The following is a 16042-nucleotide window of genomic DNA, read 5'->3' as shown; positions in this document are numbered from 1 at the left end:
TGTGTGCATGTGTGTATGCGCTTCTCTCCCTGGACTACTTAAAGCCTCTCCAGGGTTGAGTGTTATGACTAGTTCTAGTTTATAATCCTCCCCCCTCACATTACCCCCAACACACAGCACAGGGCCTGGTAAATCATAAATGCTCAATTCCTAGTGAAACAATGAATGTGCAATGGTGATGAATGGGACATTTCCTGTTTTCTCAGAATAACACTTGAAACCCCAAGCTGAACTCAACAGTTGATAGTTACCCCCATGTTCTGAAGAGAAGCTTCTAGACACATCCCCACAGGATTGACTAAAAAGTGGCCACACCACCTTTGAGCACTTCCCTGGCTCCTTATATATCTTTTATCAGCTGATGTCTAGAGTTCATCAAGGGGGATGATAAGGGAGGAGATGGTGATCCAGTGAGGGGTGCTGGGCATTTTACCTCCTATCTGAACTCCAGCCAGGGGAAGACAGGACTCCTAGATAATTGCTTAGAGAAGGGAAGACAGCACCTCACCACTCAAGGAGACTTGTTGAGCCTCAGGAAGTCACTGGCCCTCCTGGAGTGGCCTCCAGAGGAAAGCCCAATGAGAAAACTTTTAAGAGATCTTGACATGAGTGCCCTGGAGTTTGAGAATGTCAGAGAGGAACATCTTCTTCCTCACTTCTGTTGTTTCCTCCCATGGGGAGGGAGTGTAACACTCTTGAGTGAGGTTTAGTGTGTTTAGAAGGAGAACATGGGCATACATGGTCCCACCCCTCCGTCTGCATTTCTGATTGCCAAAAGCAGCCCACAGGAGTTTGTGTTCTCCTCTGCTTTAAGTTTGAAAAGGACCTGCATTTACAGAGGGGTGGTTATGGTTTCACAGGCATAACCCCAACCTGAATATTTGACACGTGAGGCTTCAAACCTTGAGAAATAAAAATAGATAAGTCAGGGGAGCAAAATGCACAGCAAGAGACAAAGGCTTCTGCTCCAACCGGGGCAGATGGCTTTATGCTTTGGAGGTACTTACCAGGCTCAGGTCCTGTGGGTTTTACTGCAATTTTTTATGGCAATTGACTGAGAGCCACCAGTCTGTTCGGAACTGAGTGGGTTTTTGGCTGCTGAACCTGGGAAAGGAGCTCTAAACCTTAGGCTGTAGTGTTTTGTGGCAAGCCTCTAGAGTTTGGACAGGCTTTGACCAAGGGCTATGGGCCAGGGATGCACACACTGACCGTTAAGCAATGGTGAGCAGGTGCCCTGGACTCTTCGGCTGGAGTGGCCCTAGATACGGCTTGCACTATTCCTTTGGTTGTGAATTCAGCCAGCTTCTCCTGCCTATTAAGGGTCCCAGTTCCTCCTGGCACTTGCGGGCATGACCTCACAGCACCTCCCTCACACACACATCATGTACCTCCCACCTCCGCCCTGGGGCTCCTCTCTTGGGCTGAAGTGCAGATGTGCAGAGAAGTTGACCTAGACAATGGGATATTGGAGTCAGTGGATAAATTTTCCTCCTTTTCTCCTCTCTAATGGCTTCCTCAATGCACTACTCAGAGATACAAATGCCTTATGTGGCATCCCTTTGGACATCCTGAGAGAACAAGCAATCTACTTGTTGCAAAGCTATGACCAAGTTAGGTACACACACCCTCAATTGTGTCCTCCTTCTTTCCCAGCCTCTCCATCCCCTCTCACTCCTGGGATTGCCCTGGGATTGTACTTGCCGTAATGGGTAAGCACATGAGCTTTTGTTTCAGGCTATTTTCTAGGGAACCAGAGCTAAGATGGCAGGTTCCATAGGCCTCAAGCTACAGAGTGTTTCAGCCAAATGGTGGCCATGTGGGAGCTAACAGTCAGATGCCCAGCATGAGGCCTCAGCAAGGGTGAGGGGGGGTCAAGGGCCTCAGCAGATGGGAGGGGGTAGAGAGGGCATCAGCAAAGCAAGCAGCCTTGAAAAATACCCACTTTTCCTTCAACAGATGTAGCTTTCTGGAACAGCTATGGCTGTGGCAAAGATTCAACCATAAAAAAAGAAACTGTTCATGAAAGGCCTTTGACATATTAGGAGCCAGGGCAATATTTTCTGCTTTTAATCTAAGGCAGCTGACTCCTTGTGTGTCATAGAGCTTTTCAAGCTGTTATGTGTTGGGTCCTTGCTGAGATAGGCAGAGCTGGGTCTGCTGATCCAACCTCAGCTGAGTCTTTCAAACAGGAAACCAGACACCAGAGACATGAGCCTGAACTGCAGCCAGGTGCTGCCTCACAGAGCATGAGGGAGAGACGTGCCCCTGTGTCTGCTACAGAACTGTAGCTAACACAAAGATGGAGCAGAGAAAAGCATTCCCCAGGAGGTGGGATTTTAGGCCAAATTGCAAATCAAGAGACGCCAACAGGAAGAGTAGCTCACAACCAAAGGAAAACCTCTGTTCCCAGTCTATTAATGGAGGCCACCATTTCCAAAAAAAGCTCACAACCAGTGCAGCTGTGAGAAGGCAGAAGCAGCAGGCTCCAAAAAGGAAATTTTAAAATTGCTCAATGGGAAAAAAAGGCTCCTCCTAGGTGGATTCCCACCCCTTCCCTGGTATGGTAAATGCATCGTGGCAAAGCACATCTCTTGCTGAAAGATTTCTTCCACTTGAGTTAAAATTATAGACTCTAGACAGATGTAAAGATTGATGTCATTCTGGCAAGACTAACACTAAAAAGACCTTTTCCATCCACCTTCCATGATTCAGACACCAGTCTCTCTGGCAACACTAAATGCTAGCCTCTGGGGACACAATTTCATTGGGATAACTATTTCAGGAGCTTGAGATTGGCTTCTTTTCTAAAGTGGGTGAGTCTAGGGCCAGTGCTGCGATACTCTGACCTGTGCTATTAACTCCCTAGATTCTTTTAAATACTGTCTTAGTCTGCTCAGGCTGCTATAATGAAAATACCACAGACCAGGTGTCTTAGAAACAACAGAAGTTTATTTCCTACAATTCTGAAAGCTGGGATTTCCACCATCAAGGTGCCAGCAGAGTCAGTTTCTGGTGAGGTCCTGCTTCACGGTTGACAGACATGTCCTCACATGGCAGAAGGGGCAAGGGGGCGCCCTGGGGTCTATTTTATAAGGGCACTAATCCCCTTTATGAGAGCTCCACCCTCATGACCTAATCACCTCCCAAAGGCCTCGCCTCCTAATAACATCATATTGGGGATTAGGTTTCAACATATGAATTTGGAGGAGACACAAACATTCAATATGTAGCAAACTGTAAGACACATCAGCTACTAGTTAACCTTGGGATAACTGAGCATGAAAAAGAATATTGATGGTAATTAGCTATAACACATTAAACTTGAAAAGAATTCATGAGATAATTATTCTCAAAGCAAAAAAAAGAGCAGGCAAAATCTATTCTTTACAGAAGACAACAGATAATAAATTTTGGAGGAATGCTGACATTAGGAAATCACCACTTTGCAATCCTCTGGTAACAATTAATTCAAGCAAAGATCACCGATGGATGTTAAAATTACTGGAGGAGAGGTTTCTGGCCACAGGAGATCCACACGGTCTCAATGCATTACCACTGCTAGAACATGTTAATCAAAAGGGGAACTGTACCTTTACAACAGAGGGATCTGGTAAGGCCAGCCTTAATGAAGTGATCAGACATGGCATCACTAGAAGTAGGCACCACTGACCCTACGTGCTCTCTGATGGGTGCAAGTCCATTCTCACCCTTGGAGGGCTCTTGTCAAAGAAGCTAACCCAGAACCTATGGGAGGAGACAAACAATTCAGAACATGGGCCATTAGGAGAGATACTCCTCAAAACTGTCAAAGTCATGAGAGACAAAAACACAAGGGCAGTGAGACTAAGGGAGGCTAAAGAAACATGACAACCTCAGAGGAACTTTGATTGGATTCTGGATCCAGAAAAAAAGCCATGGGAGAAATTTTGGAGACAATTAGGGAAAGTTGAATATGGACTATATATTGTTGACACTATTGAATCAATAATCTGATATTACTTTAGAAATATTTTTGAAAATATTTGAAGTACTTTCAAATGATTCAGTAAAAATTTTAAAATGTGTGTGTGTGTAGCGAGAGAAAAAGAGGCCAAAGTAACCCCCCAAAAATTAACAATTGGTGAATGCAAGGAAAGGCAGACCAGTGTTCATTGCATTGTTCTATTTCAACTTTTCTGAAATTTGAAAATTTTTTAATTAAAACATTGAGTGAGAGAGAATGGAGCACCTCAGACACTGAGTGTTGAATTGATAGGTGCCCTGAGGTGCCGACAGAACATCCCCCAATCTTACGGGCCACCCTTTCCCACTACTGGTGCAGAAAGAACTCTACTTGGCTCAGACAATGGAACTGCCAGGCCAAGGACAGAGCCAGGCAAGACATTGAAGGCGATGACTGGGTTTTTAATCTAAAATATTTTGCTTTAATTTCCTTGCGGATTTAATCTTGGAGCTGTCATTCTTCCTTGAGGGTTTCCTAATGGAATGGAGTTTATTTTCATCATCAGAGTATCTTTGTGCTGGTGTGTTACGATTGGAGGACTAAATGATGTCATTGACTCTCACTGTAGAACCTCTGATTAACTGTTAGAAAATATAGATGAAATAACTCAGGATGGGTAATAGAACAGAGGGGAAGGTCTCAGCTTCAGGTGCAGGTGATCTGGAGTGGACTCTAATTAGTTCACTGCTCTGACACATTTCAGAGCTCTCTAGGGACAAAACCTCACCTGCCCAGCAGTGTTCCCAGGAGGATTCACAGAAGTAGAATATTTGGTTTGGGGGAGCAGTCCCACATTGGTGGTCAGCTCTCTTTCTGCCGAGCTCACCCCTAATCGACCACAGGCTTAATGGATGAGCACAATGGTCTGAAAAAAAGGCTATGGAAAATTAGCATTTTCCCCAAACACCCCCTTGCTCTTCCCTGATTAGTGGGTGACAGCCATTGCTTCACTTGTCTTCACTAGGGTGAATCTACTCTATCCAAGTCCTAAGCATGGGGATTTGTTCTCTTTTGTCCTCACTACCCAGGACCGGTGTGAGTCTGCAACCTAGAGAAACATGTCTTCTCTGAAAACTGGAAATTTCCCTCAGGTGGCCTGTCTCAAGGTCCAGCCTGGAGAGTAGGCAATTAGCCAGCCCATTTGGCTCTTACACCTCAGCTTTATTGATCATTGCATTAGGGTTCTCCAGAGAAACAGAACCAATAGTATGTTTATAGAGAGAGAGAGAAGAAAGAGATTGATTTATTATGAGGAATTGGCTCACGTGTTTATGGAGGCTGACAAGTCCCAAAGTTTGCACTTGGCAAACTGGAGACCCAGAGGAGCTGATGCTGTAGTTATAGTCCAAATGCCAGCAGGTTTAAGACCCAGAAAGAGCCAGTATTTCAGTTTGAGTTCAAGGTGGGAACAAAAATGATTTCCCAACTTGAAGCTACTCATGCAGGAGAAATGCCCCCTTCCTTGGTGGAGGGTCAGCATTTTTTGTTCTGTCAGGCCTTTGGCTGATTGGATGAGGCCCGCCCAAATTAGGGAGAAAAATCTGTTCTACTCAGTCTGCCAATTCAAATGCTAATTTCATCCGGAAACACCCACACAGACACAGATGTCTGGGTGTCCAATGGCCCAGTCACATTGACACACAAGATTCACCATCAGAATCATTAAGGTGGTCTTTTGGTACCATTAAATCTTTTGGTTTGTTTCTCAGTTGATTCAGAACTCTGACAGGGAAGAGGGGTATTATTTGGGGGTCTCCTCAAAGAGGAGAGGTGCCTGCCTGGCCTCCCTCACTTTGTGGTTCAAAGAATGTCAACCACATCAAGGTCGTACCTGCTTTCTCTGTCTGTTTTGTCTCTATCCCTCCTCAAGCTCCATTTTTCTTTTTGATATCTGGCTGATCTGCACGTCTCCTGATTTAACTCCTTCTACTTCAACCAGCCAACCGTGTTGTCTTCCCTCCTCCTACCCCTCTAATCAATTCTGCCCACTCAACAGAGTCCTAGCTCATAAGAATAGCTGCTATTTATTGAAGAATTACTAAGTGTCAGGCATCATGCTAGGCATTCTGTATAAATCATTTAATTCTGACAACAAACCTATGTAATGAGTATCCATTACTGTCCCTTTTATGGCTGGGGAAACCGAGGCTTAGAGAGATTAAGCAATTTACCTAAGGCCACACATTAGTAAGTTGGAGCTTGAGCTGTTCAGCACCCACCTCCATGCTCTTAGCAACTTCACCAAATGACCCCCTTGGATCGCTAGTCCCATGTGGACAGAGGCATTTGTGAAGAAGTAGAGGAGCACATGAGACTTGGAATCAGAAGGCCTGGCTTCTGTAAGGGCCTCCACCACTCGCTATGTAGCCTCTCCATGCTCTGGTTCCCTCATCTGTAAAACAGGAAAAAATAATAACAGCTGCTGACTGGATTACGTATTGAAAGAAAGAAGGTTTATATAAACACTGAGCAGTTGGTCCCAGAAGCAGGTGGTGAGGTATCTATGCTCATTACAGAGTTTGCCATGGTTTCTGTTTACCTTTATTGGTCCCGACCCCATCATTACACTGGAGCAGCTGCTGAATTGCCAAAAAGATAGTCCAGAAAAAAATGACGGAAAATCATTTGGTACCCTTTCTAACATGAGGGGAGTGGGATAATTAGGTGGTAGGTGTGAGAATACATATGTTTAGCATTTCAGCAATCGACCTTTGTGATTTGGGTGTTGTTTGGTCATTTTCCAAAGAAATAAAAGCAAAGGCATGATTTCCCTAGACACATTCTTCCAGGTCTCTTCCCAACAAAAGAGTATATTTGCTCACAAAAGGGTTTTGAATAAATACCAATTCCTTGGGCAGAGGCCCAGTATACCCTGCAGTGCTAGGTGTCCTGGCACCAGACAGCTGAAGAGATCAAGGACTAGGATGAAAAGAGATAAAATGAGAGTGTTCAGGCTGATAGGTCCCTCAGGGCCATTTCTCCACACCCCAGCCCCAGTCTCCCTTCCCATCTGGTCATCACTGTGCTCATCCAGATCTCTCCCGTGCTTGCTCCACACATGTGAACCCACATGTCCGCTTGCCTCTCCACGTGGAGAACCACAATGTAAACTGGATGGATAGGTCTGGTCCAGAGCCAGCCATGCAGACATGTTAGTGACAAGGAGCGAGAATTGGGAGAAGAGATGGAAGAGGAAGGCTGGGAGGCAGGTGTCCCTCACTGGCCTTCCTTCCTTCTGTGGAGGCTGTCCTCTCTCAGTCGAGGACACTTCATGTTGCCTTGTCAAAAATAGAATAAGTTCTGTGTGGGAAGGAAACGAGATTCTGTGGCCATAACCATGGAGTAATAGGAGTGTAGGGAGGGTCAGGGAATGGCTCAGGAGCACCCAGAAAGGCCAGAGATTCCAGAGCTGTGACTCAGGTTTTGGGGAATGGGAGAGACCAGGGGGAGGTCAGTCACTTAACTATCAAATCTTATTATTAGAGGAGAACTTGAAAATCATCCAATCCTGATACTTTTCTCATGCTTGAGTAGCTTCACATTATCCTTACTGAGACATCATCCAGATTATGCTGGAATGTCTCCAGGGCCAGGGAGCTCAGCACCTCATAGGGTCTGGGATCACAGAAGGTTAGAGCTGGAGAGAACCCTTGAGACCAACTGGTAGAGTGAATGCTTGAGCGGGAAACCCTCATGCTTCCTGTTACCCTTCTTGCACTCTGCAAGACACCTCCCTGTGACTCTGACCCTTAAGAAGATTCTGCTCCCTGGACTTATTAACCACATTAACCCCTCCAGGTATTATACATCACAGAGCTGGACTAGTGGAGCAAGCCAATGTGGGAGAACCTCAGCTCTCCCCACTGCCATTCACTCATTCATTCACCAAATATTTAGCCAGGGACTGTGCTAGGCATTTGGATACATCCGTGAACAAAATAGGTCAAAACTCTGCCCTCAAGGAGCTGACATTCTAGTAGGGGAAAACAGATACTAAACAATAAACTTGATAAATAAGTAACATGTGTAGTGATTTAGAGGGTGGCGTGTGCCACGGAAAAGAAGAAGAAGAAGTAGAGCAGAATCAGGGGGATCAGGAGTGCCCAGGGCAGGCTGCAGTTATAAATAGTGGGGTCATGGAAGTCCTCACTGAGGAGACAGCTGAGCAAAGGCACAAAAGGTTCCATGGCCCTTTGCACAGCCGTTGGGCGTCTGAGGGAGGAGACTACCATGAAGAGGGCACAGGCTGTAAGGCAGGATCATACCTGACAAGTCTGAGGATAGACAGCAGGCAGCAACAGTGGAGGCAGGGAGACCAGTTAGGAGGCCATTGCACGGTCCAGGAGAGAGGTGATGACAGCTCAGACAAGGGTGAGGGTGGTGGTGGTGGTTAGAAGTGTGGGATACACAGCATAGGGTACACAGGATTTCCTGATGGATTAGATGTGGAGTAAGGGAGAAAGAAAAGAATTAACATGACTCTGAAATGTTTGACCTCAGCAACTAGAAGAATGGCAACCCCATCCTGAGCTGGAGAATGGTGTGAGTGGAACCAGTTTTTGGGAGAAGATCAGGAGTTTAGTTGTGAACCAGTTGCATCTGAGATTCCTATTGGACATGCAAGCAGAGACATCAAGGAGACAGCCAGGGATGGGAGTCAGGGCTTGGGAGGGAGGTCTGGAGACACGCATGTGGGAGTCTTTGGCATAAAAGACAGCACGAGATCATCAAGGGAGAGCACTGTGGCAGAGTGGTCCTCCATGACTACTTCAGAAATATGCTTGTCTGCCATGCTTCAGGGCCGCCAAATGAGCACATCGATTTACTCCTCTCCCTCCCAGAATCCACCAAAATATTAATTTTTATTGTTTATTGGTCACTGTTATCCCATCCTGAAATAACCAATGTGGGTGCTGTATTTGCCCATTTTTCAGATGAGGACACCAAGGCCCTGAGCACACAGTTGTTCAAGAGCACAAGATTAATATGTGGTGAAGCCAGGTTTCCAGCTCAGGAGACCAACTCTTAATTGTTGTGCTATACTGATGGAGTATGCACCCCAGCAAATCTAAACTTCAGCAATAACAATGAAATCCAAAATAGAAAACAACCCCAGATCCAAGAAAATGTGGGACTCAGGTGGGCAATGAAAAAAGTTCCAAGCTGACAACCACACTGCAGCCCTAGAAAGCAATTGGTCCACAGACAGTTAGAGGGCTCTGTGAAGATGGTGCTCAGGAAGCAAGTCCCTTCTACTATACAAATTATATGAATAAGAACTCAAAATAAAGATCCTAAGCAGGTCTTAGTCAATTCTAAACATTAAAATGAAAATATATGATTCTCTAAAAACAACAAATAAATTGGCAACTAGAAACCCTGGGAAAAACAAGACAGTCTAAGAAATTCATGGTTCAAATTTGATGCAAACTAAAGTGTGGGGTAATTGTGGGTAAATGACAGAGTGGAAGAAAAGAGAGCTTCATTCATAGAACATTCTCCTTGAGTGCCCAAAGTTTAATTATATGGTATTTTATTTCCTTTTCCATGAGTCTAATCAGAGGACTTGGTTCTGCAGTGAATAATGTTTACATAATCACAATGCATTAAACACTGTTTAAGGGCTTTCAGTTTTCAGAATCAACCCAAAGTAGAGAACACTTAATTACGGTTGCTTCAGTATTTAAATACTATAAACATGCTCAATATGAAAGCGATGGTATGGCTGACAGAATTCTGGAGGAGAGCAGAGGGAAGTCTATATGCAGTAATTTCCTTGTTCTGTGTAATGGAGTATCAACAGATTTTGGCTAAAGATGATACCTCAAGAAATAGAGGTTTAAGTACATCTTTTTAAGTATAAATCTAACCACTAGAAAACCTACTAATATTACAGACCAAAACCAGGAAGCAGAGGGGGCAGGAAGAAAAGAAGGTCATATAATGCCCTAAAGTCTTTATCTTTCACACAATATAGTTAACAGGTACTATCTAAAGTTGATAAATCAATAATTTACATGTATTATCACGCTATTTATATTTGTGTGCTAATAACCAGATGAGTAAAAACAGAAATTTTTTATTGCAGGAGTAAAATTGGAGCAATAGGGAGGAGATACTTCACTATTATTGTATACTTTCATCTCTTGGTTGACTTGTTAAACAGAAACATGTATCCTGTATACAGGAATGTGTCTATTTAGCATGGGGGAGCATCAGAGCTGTTATTGTTAACATGTAGGAAATTCGAAGTGAAGCCGCAGTTCTTACTAGTGACCTCTAGGTGTCACTGTGTCCCCAGGCTGGTGCAAGGCCAGGACACTGCTTAGTACCCGGAGGAGCTGCCTCCTGCCTCCTTGGGACCTTGACAGGGAAGAGGGCAGAGGGAGGCAGCAGCTGGAGACCAGTGGCTTTGCCAGCAGCAGAAGCTGGCATTCTGCACACAGCCAACCTTGCCCCCGACATGGGCAGCTTCAGGTTGGACAATGAGGGGCAGACAGCTGGCAGCCCCCCATGGCACCACCAGGGGAGAACACGTCCTGATGGACAAGGTGCCACAGAGAGGCTGGGCCTGGGCCAGTCTGCACGTGTTAGGAGGGGCAGAGACTGTGAGAAAGCAGAGGAAGCCAGTGAGACAGAACAGACAGAAGCCAATGGGCAGAGAGAAGCAATTATATCAGGGGAGACAGTTGAGACCAAATTCCTAAGATCCAACTCAGAACAGCTTTGTGACTTTGGGCAAGCTGCCTAACCCAAGAGGGCTCCGTACCATTACCTGGAAAGTGGGATAATGATGGTAACCACCCCAAACAGTTGTTGTGAAGACTAAGATTTAAAAAATTAAAAAACAACTCTTTCTCAACTTGGCAGTTTCCTATAAAGTTAAAAACACATTTACTGTTCAACCCAGCAATCCCACACATAGGTATTTACCCAAGTGAAAAATGAATAGCTCCGTTTACACCAAAACCTGAAAGTGAATGTTTTTAGCAGTTTTGTTGACAGTTGTCCCAAACCAGAAACAACCCAAATATTCCTTAACTGGGAAATGGATAACAAAATGGACAAGTTCCATACAATAGAATCCTGTTCAGCAATTTAAAAAAGAGAAAACTGCTGATATATACAACAACATGGATGCATCTCAAATGCACTGTGCCAGGGTAAAGAAGACATTCTCAAAAGCTACACATTGCATGATTCCACATTTATGATATTCTTACAAGGCAAAACTGTGGGGACAGCAAACACATCGGTGGCTGCAAGAGCCGGGGGGAAGAAAAGGTTCACTACAAAGGGGCACAGGGTTCTTGGGGTTGATGGAATGTTCTATCTTGACTGTGGTGGTGGTTATATGAATGTGTATATTTGTCAAAACTCGCAGACCATACACTAAGAAGAGTAAATTTTTAAATGGGAGGGGGAGCTGTTTTTCAGTCCAGGTTATTCCTGCCTGGGAGACTTTGCCCTTGCTGTGCCCCCCACTTCCTCCCCCAGAGTTTTGTGGGGCTCACTCCTGCACTGCATTCAGATTTCTACTCAGATGCCACTTCCCGAGAGAGGCTGGCTCTGACCCTTCTACCAAAAATGATGCCACACATCGCCCCTCCCTCCATCAGTCCCTGCCCCTTTGCCCTGTTTTTAGTTTCTTCGTGGTACGTATCATAGCATGACCTCATGTTGCACAGGCTTGTTTCTTTGTTTATCTGCCCTCTGCCCTGCTCCAAGGGGCCGTCCATGAGGCTGAGTCTGTCCTGTTCTCTGCCTGTCCTCCTCTTAGAATCATACTTGGTATGCAGTAGGAGCTCATTAAGTACTTGATGAATGATGAATGAGTAAAATGCTTAGAGCAGTACTCAGCACATAGAAAGAACTCATGAAACATTAGCTATTACCATCATTATATATAATTATATTTATCACTATTGGTAGTAGTAATAGCTCCAGTCCATATGTCAACTTTCTTAAAGTGACAAATGGCATTGGGGGTAATGTAAGTGGACCTCTCTTCTCTGAAGGACCACATACATTGCAAAGGCTCAGCCACAGGCAGGTCATATTGTTCTGGCTTTCCATGCATAAAACAGTTGCTACAAAACCCAAGAAGGCATGGGGGCTGCAGGCCATCATGCGGCTGTGGGCCAACTCCCCCATGTGATGAGGGACCTTTCCTTGATGCCGGGAATTCAGCCCTGCTGAGAGGGGAAATGGGGATGCAGAGAGACAAATAGGTCTCCTGATTCTCTGCTTTCAGCTCCTGCCAAACTACAACCCAAGTCTTTCTACAACCAAGTCTCAGCTCCTCCCTAAATACAACCCGTGTGCATTTCTGTCCATCCTCAGCCTCTATGCACATTCCACCCACCCACCCTCCCACACGCACACACCCATATGAGGGGCAAATAAGAGCTCTACTCTCAAAAGGTTAACACAGACTGCACCTTAGGCACCTTTGTTCATAGCCTGCTGGTGCCTGTGAAGGAAGACGGACTGCAGAGTCCAACACTCAGACTCACCACTACGGCGAGTTTTACTAACACTCAGAAGCTTTGGTGCGGACACAGAAACTCAAGGCTGATACCAAGTAATACTTTACATGTCTATCTCCTTAAATTTTTTTCTAGTTTAGTACACTGAAAACTATAAGACACTGATGAAAGAAATTGAAGACACAAATACATGGAAAAATATTCTGTGCCCATGAATTGGAAGAATTAAAATTGTGAAAATGTCCAATCACAAAGATTACCCGAGGCAATCTACAGATTCAATGCAATCCCCATTAAAATTCCAATGGCATTTTTCACAGAATTAGTACAAATAATTCTAAAATTTGTATGGAACCAAAAAAGATCCGAAAAGCCAAAGCAATCTTGAGAAAGAAGAACAAAAATGGAGGTAACATGCTTCCTGATTTCAAACTATACTACAAAGCCATAGTAATCAACACAGTATGTTTTATTGGCATAAAAACAGACACATAGATCAATGGGACAGAATAGAGAGCTCAGAAATAAACCTACAAATATATGATCAATTAACTTATGACAAAAAAGCCAAGAACATACAATGAAGAAAGGATGATCTCTTCAATAAATGGTTTTGGGAAAACTGGGCAGCCACAGGCAAAAGAATGAAACTAGCCCAGTATCTTACACAGTGCATAAAAATTAACACAAAATGGACTAAAGACTTGAATGTAACATCTAAAACCATAAAATTCCTAAAAGAAAACATAGATGATAAGCTCCTTGACATCGATCTTAGCAATGTTTTTATGGATATGACTCCCAAGGGAAGGGAAACAGCAAAAATAAACAAATGGGACTACATCAAACTAAAAAGCTTCTGCACAGTGAAGGAAACCATCATAAAAACAAAAAGGCAACCTATTGAATGGGAGAAGATGTTTGCAAATATTACATCAGATAAGGGATTAATATCCGAAATATATAAAGAACACACACAATGCAACAACAAAAAAACAAACAACCCGATCAAAAAAAGGACAGAGGATCTGTGTCGACATTTTTCCAAAGAAGATATACAGATGGCCAACAGGCACATGAAAAATGTTCACCATCACTAATTATTAGAGAAATGCAAATCAAAACTACAATGAGATATCACCTCATGCCCATCAGAATGGCTATTATCAAAAAAATATGAAATAAGTGTTGGCGAGGATGTGGAGAAAAGGGAACCCTTGAACACTGTTGGTGGGAATGTAAACTGGTACAGCCACTATGGAAAACAGTATGAAGGCTCCTCAAAAAATTAAGACTAGGACTACCATATGATCCAGCTATTCTACATCTGGGTATTTATCAGAAGAACATGAAAACATTATTCCAAAAGATATATGCACCCCTATGTTAATTGCAGCATTATTTACAATAGCCAAGACTTGGAAATAACCTAAACATCCATCAACGGATGAATGGATGACGAAGATGTAGTATACATATACTATGGAATACTACTCAGCCATAAAAAAGAATGAAATCTTGTCATTTGCAACAACATGGATGGACCTTGAGGGTATTATGCTAAGTGAAATAAGTCAGACATAGACAGACAATACTGTATGATTTCACTTGTTATGTGGAATCTAAAAAAACAAAATAAATGAACAAACAAAACAGAAACAAATTCATAGATACAGAGAACAGGTTGGTAGTTACCAGAGGGAAAGGGATTAGAGGGTGGGCGAAATGGGTGTAGGGGGTCAATTGTATGGTGATGGATGGAACTAGATGTATGATGGTGATCATTTTGTAGTATATACAGATGCCGAATTATAATGTTGTACACCTGAAACTTATAAAATGTTATATACCAATTTTACCTCAATAAAACTTTTCTAGTTTATTATCTGTGGTTAAGGTTAAGATCAACTGGTTAAATAAAGTGATATATGTTGAGAAATAATGCAGGAGAAATGAATGGTTATAACTCTAAGGAGGCCTAAGGGAGAAAATACTGCTACCTCCCCCAAAATATTTTGAGGTGAAACAAGAGCCTCATCGTTATCAATGTGATAACACAATGTGATAACACACATCTTTTCAGTAGATAAACCACCTAAAAATGATTATGAGCTCCACATCTGCTAAATCTATTTCTGGCTTGTGTTCCTCTCTCATCTCCTCACCTGGGTTTTCCTGCATGTCATTTCTCCTCTAAGTTAAAGTTCCCCTGCCCAGATTCACCTCCTCTCTCAGGGCTGCTAACTACGCTACTCTTCCAGAAGAGGAAAAACAACCCCAAAGGCAACTCAGAGGTCATAAGGGCCATCACCTCAGTTTCAACAGGCCAGATGACCTCCTCCCAAAACCTGTGTGGTGGGACTGCCCTGCAGAGCTGTGGAGGCCAGGACCCCCACCTAAAGCCATGGGGGTGAGGCTGCCACCCCAGTGGGCCTGGAGGGCAGAGCATTGAGCCAGAGAGGATTATTCTTGAACCTAATGGAACTTGCTAGGTTTCGGACTTGCCCGGTTCCCGTCACCTCTTCTTCATTCCTATTTCTTCATTTTAGAATGGAGTGTCTATCCTATGCCTGTCCCATCATTGTATTTTGGAAGCACATAAGTTGTTTGGTTTCACAAGTTCACAGGTGGAAAGGAATTTTGCCTCAGTAAGAATCGTACCTTGAATCTCACCCATATCTGATTTACATGATATGTAGATGAGAGTTTGTATTTTAGAGTTTATGTTGCAACAAGTTAAGACTTTCGTGGCTGTTAGGATGAAATGAATGCATTTTTCACATGACTTGGGGGGGGCAGGTGGAATGGTAAAGACTGAATATTTGTGCAACCCCAAATTCATGTATTGAAGCCTTAGCCCCCAGAGAGGCTGTGTTTGTAGTAATGAAGTAATTAAGGTTAAACAAGGTCAAGAGGGTGGGGTCCTCATGATGGAATTAGTGCCTTTATAAGAAGAAACACCAGAGCTCACTCACTCTCTCTCTCTCTCTCTCTGTCCCTGTCCCTGTCTCTCTCTGTCTCTCCATGTCACGTGAGGACACAGCAAGAAGGCAGCCTATTCTGTAAGCCAGGAAGAGAGCTCTCACCAGAAACCAAACCCTTCAGGACCTTGATCTAGGTCTGCCAGTCTCCAGAACTGTGAGAAATCATTTTCTGTTGTTTAAGCCACTCAGCCTGTGGTATTTTGTTACGGCAGCTGTGAAGGTTAATTTTATGTATCAACTTGACTGAGCCAAGAGATGCTCAGATAGCTGGTAAAACATTAATGCTGGGTGTTCTGTGAGAGTGTTTCCAGAATAAATTAGCATTTGACTTGGTAGACCAAGTAACAAGATCCCCCTCAGCAGTATGAGTGGGCATCATCCAATCGGTTGAGGGTCTGAATAGAACAGACAGGTGGACGAGGGGTGAACTCGCCCTCTGCTTGAGCTGGGACGTCCATCTTCTCCTGCCTTCAGACATCAGTGCTCCTGATTTCTGGGTCTGTGGCTCAGAGTGGGACTTACACCACCAGCTTTCCTGGGCGTCCACCGTGCAGAAGGCAGATTGT

This window comes from Diceros bicornis, chromosome 4 (assembly GCF_020826845.1).
Source record: "Diceros bicornis minor isolate mBicDic1 chromosome 4, mDicBic1.mat.cur, whole genome shotgun sequence".
Classification (NCBI taxonomy): Eukaryota; Metazoa; Chordata; class Mammalia; order Perissodactyla; family Rhinocerotidae; genus Diceros; species Diceros bicornis.
This window is presented reverse-complemented; position numbering follows the sequence as displayed.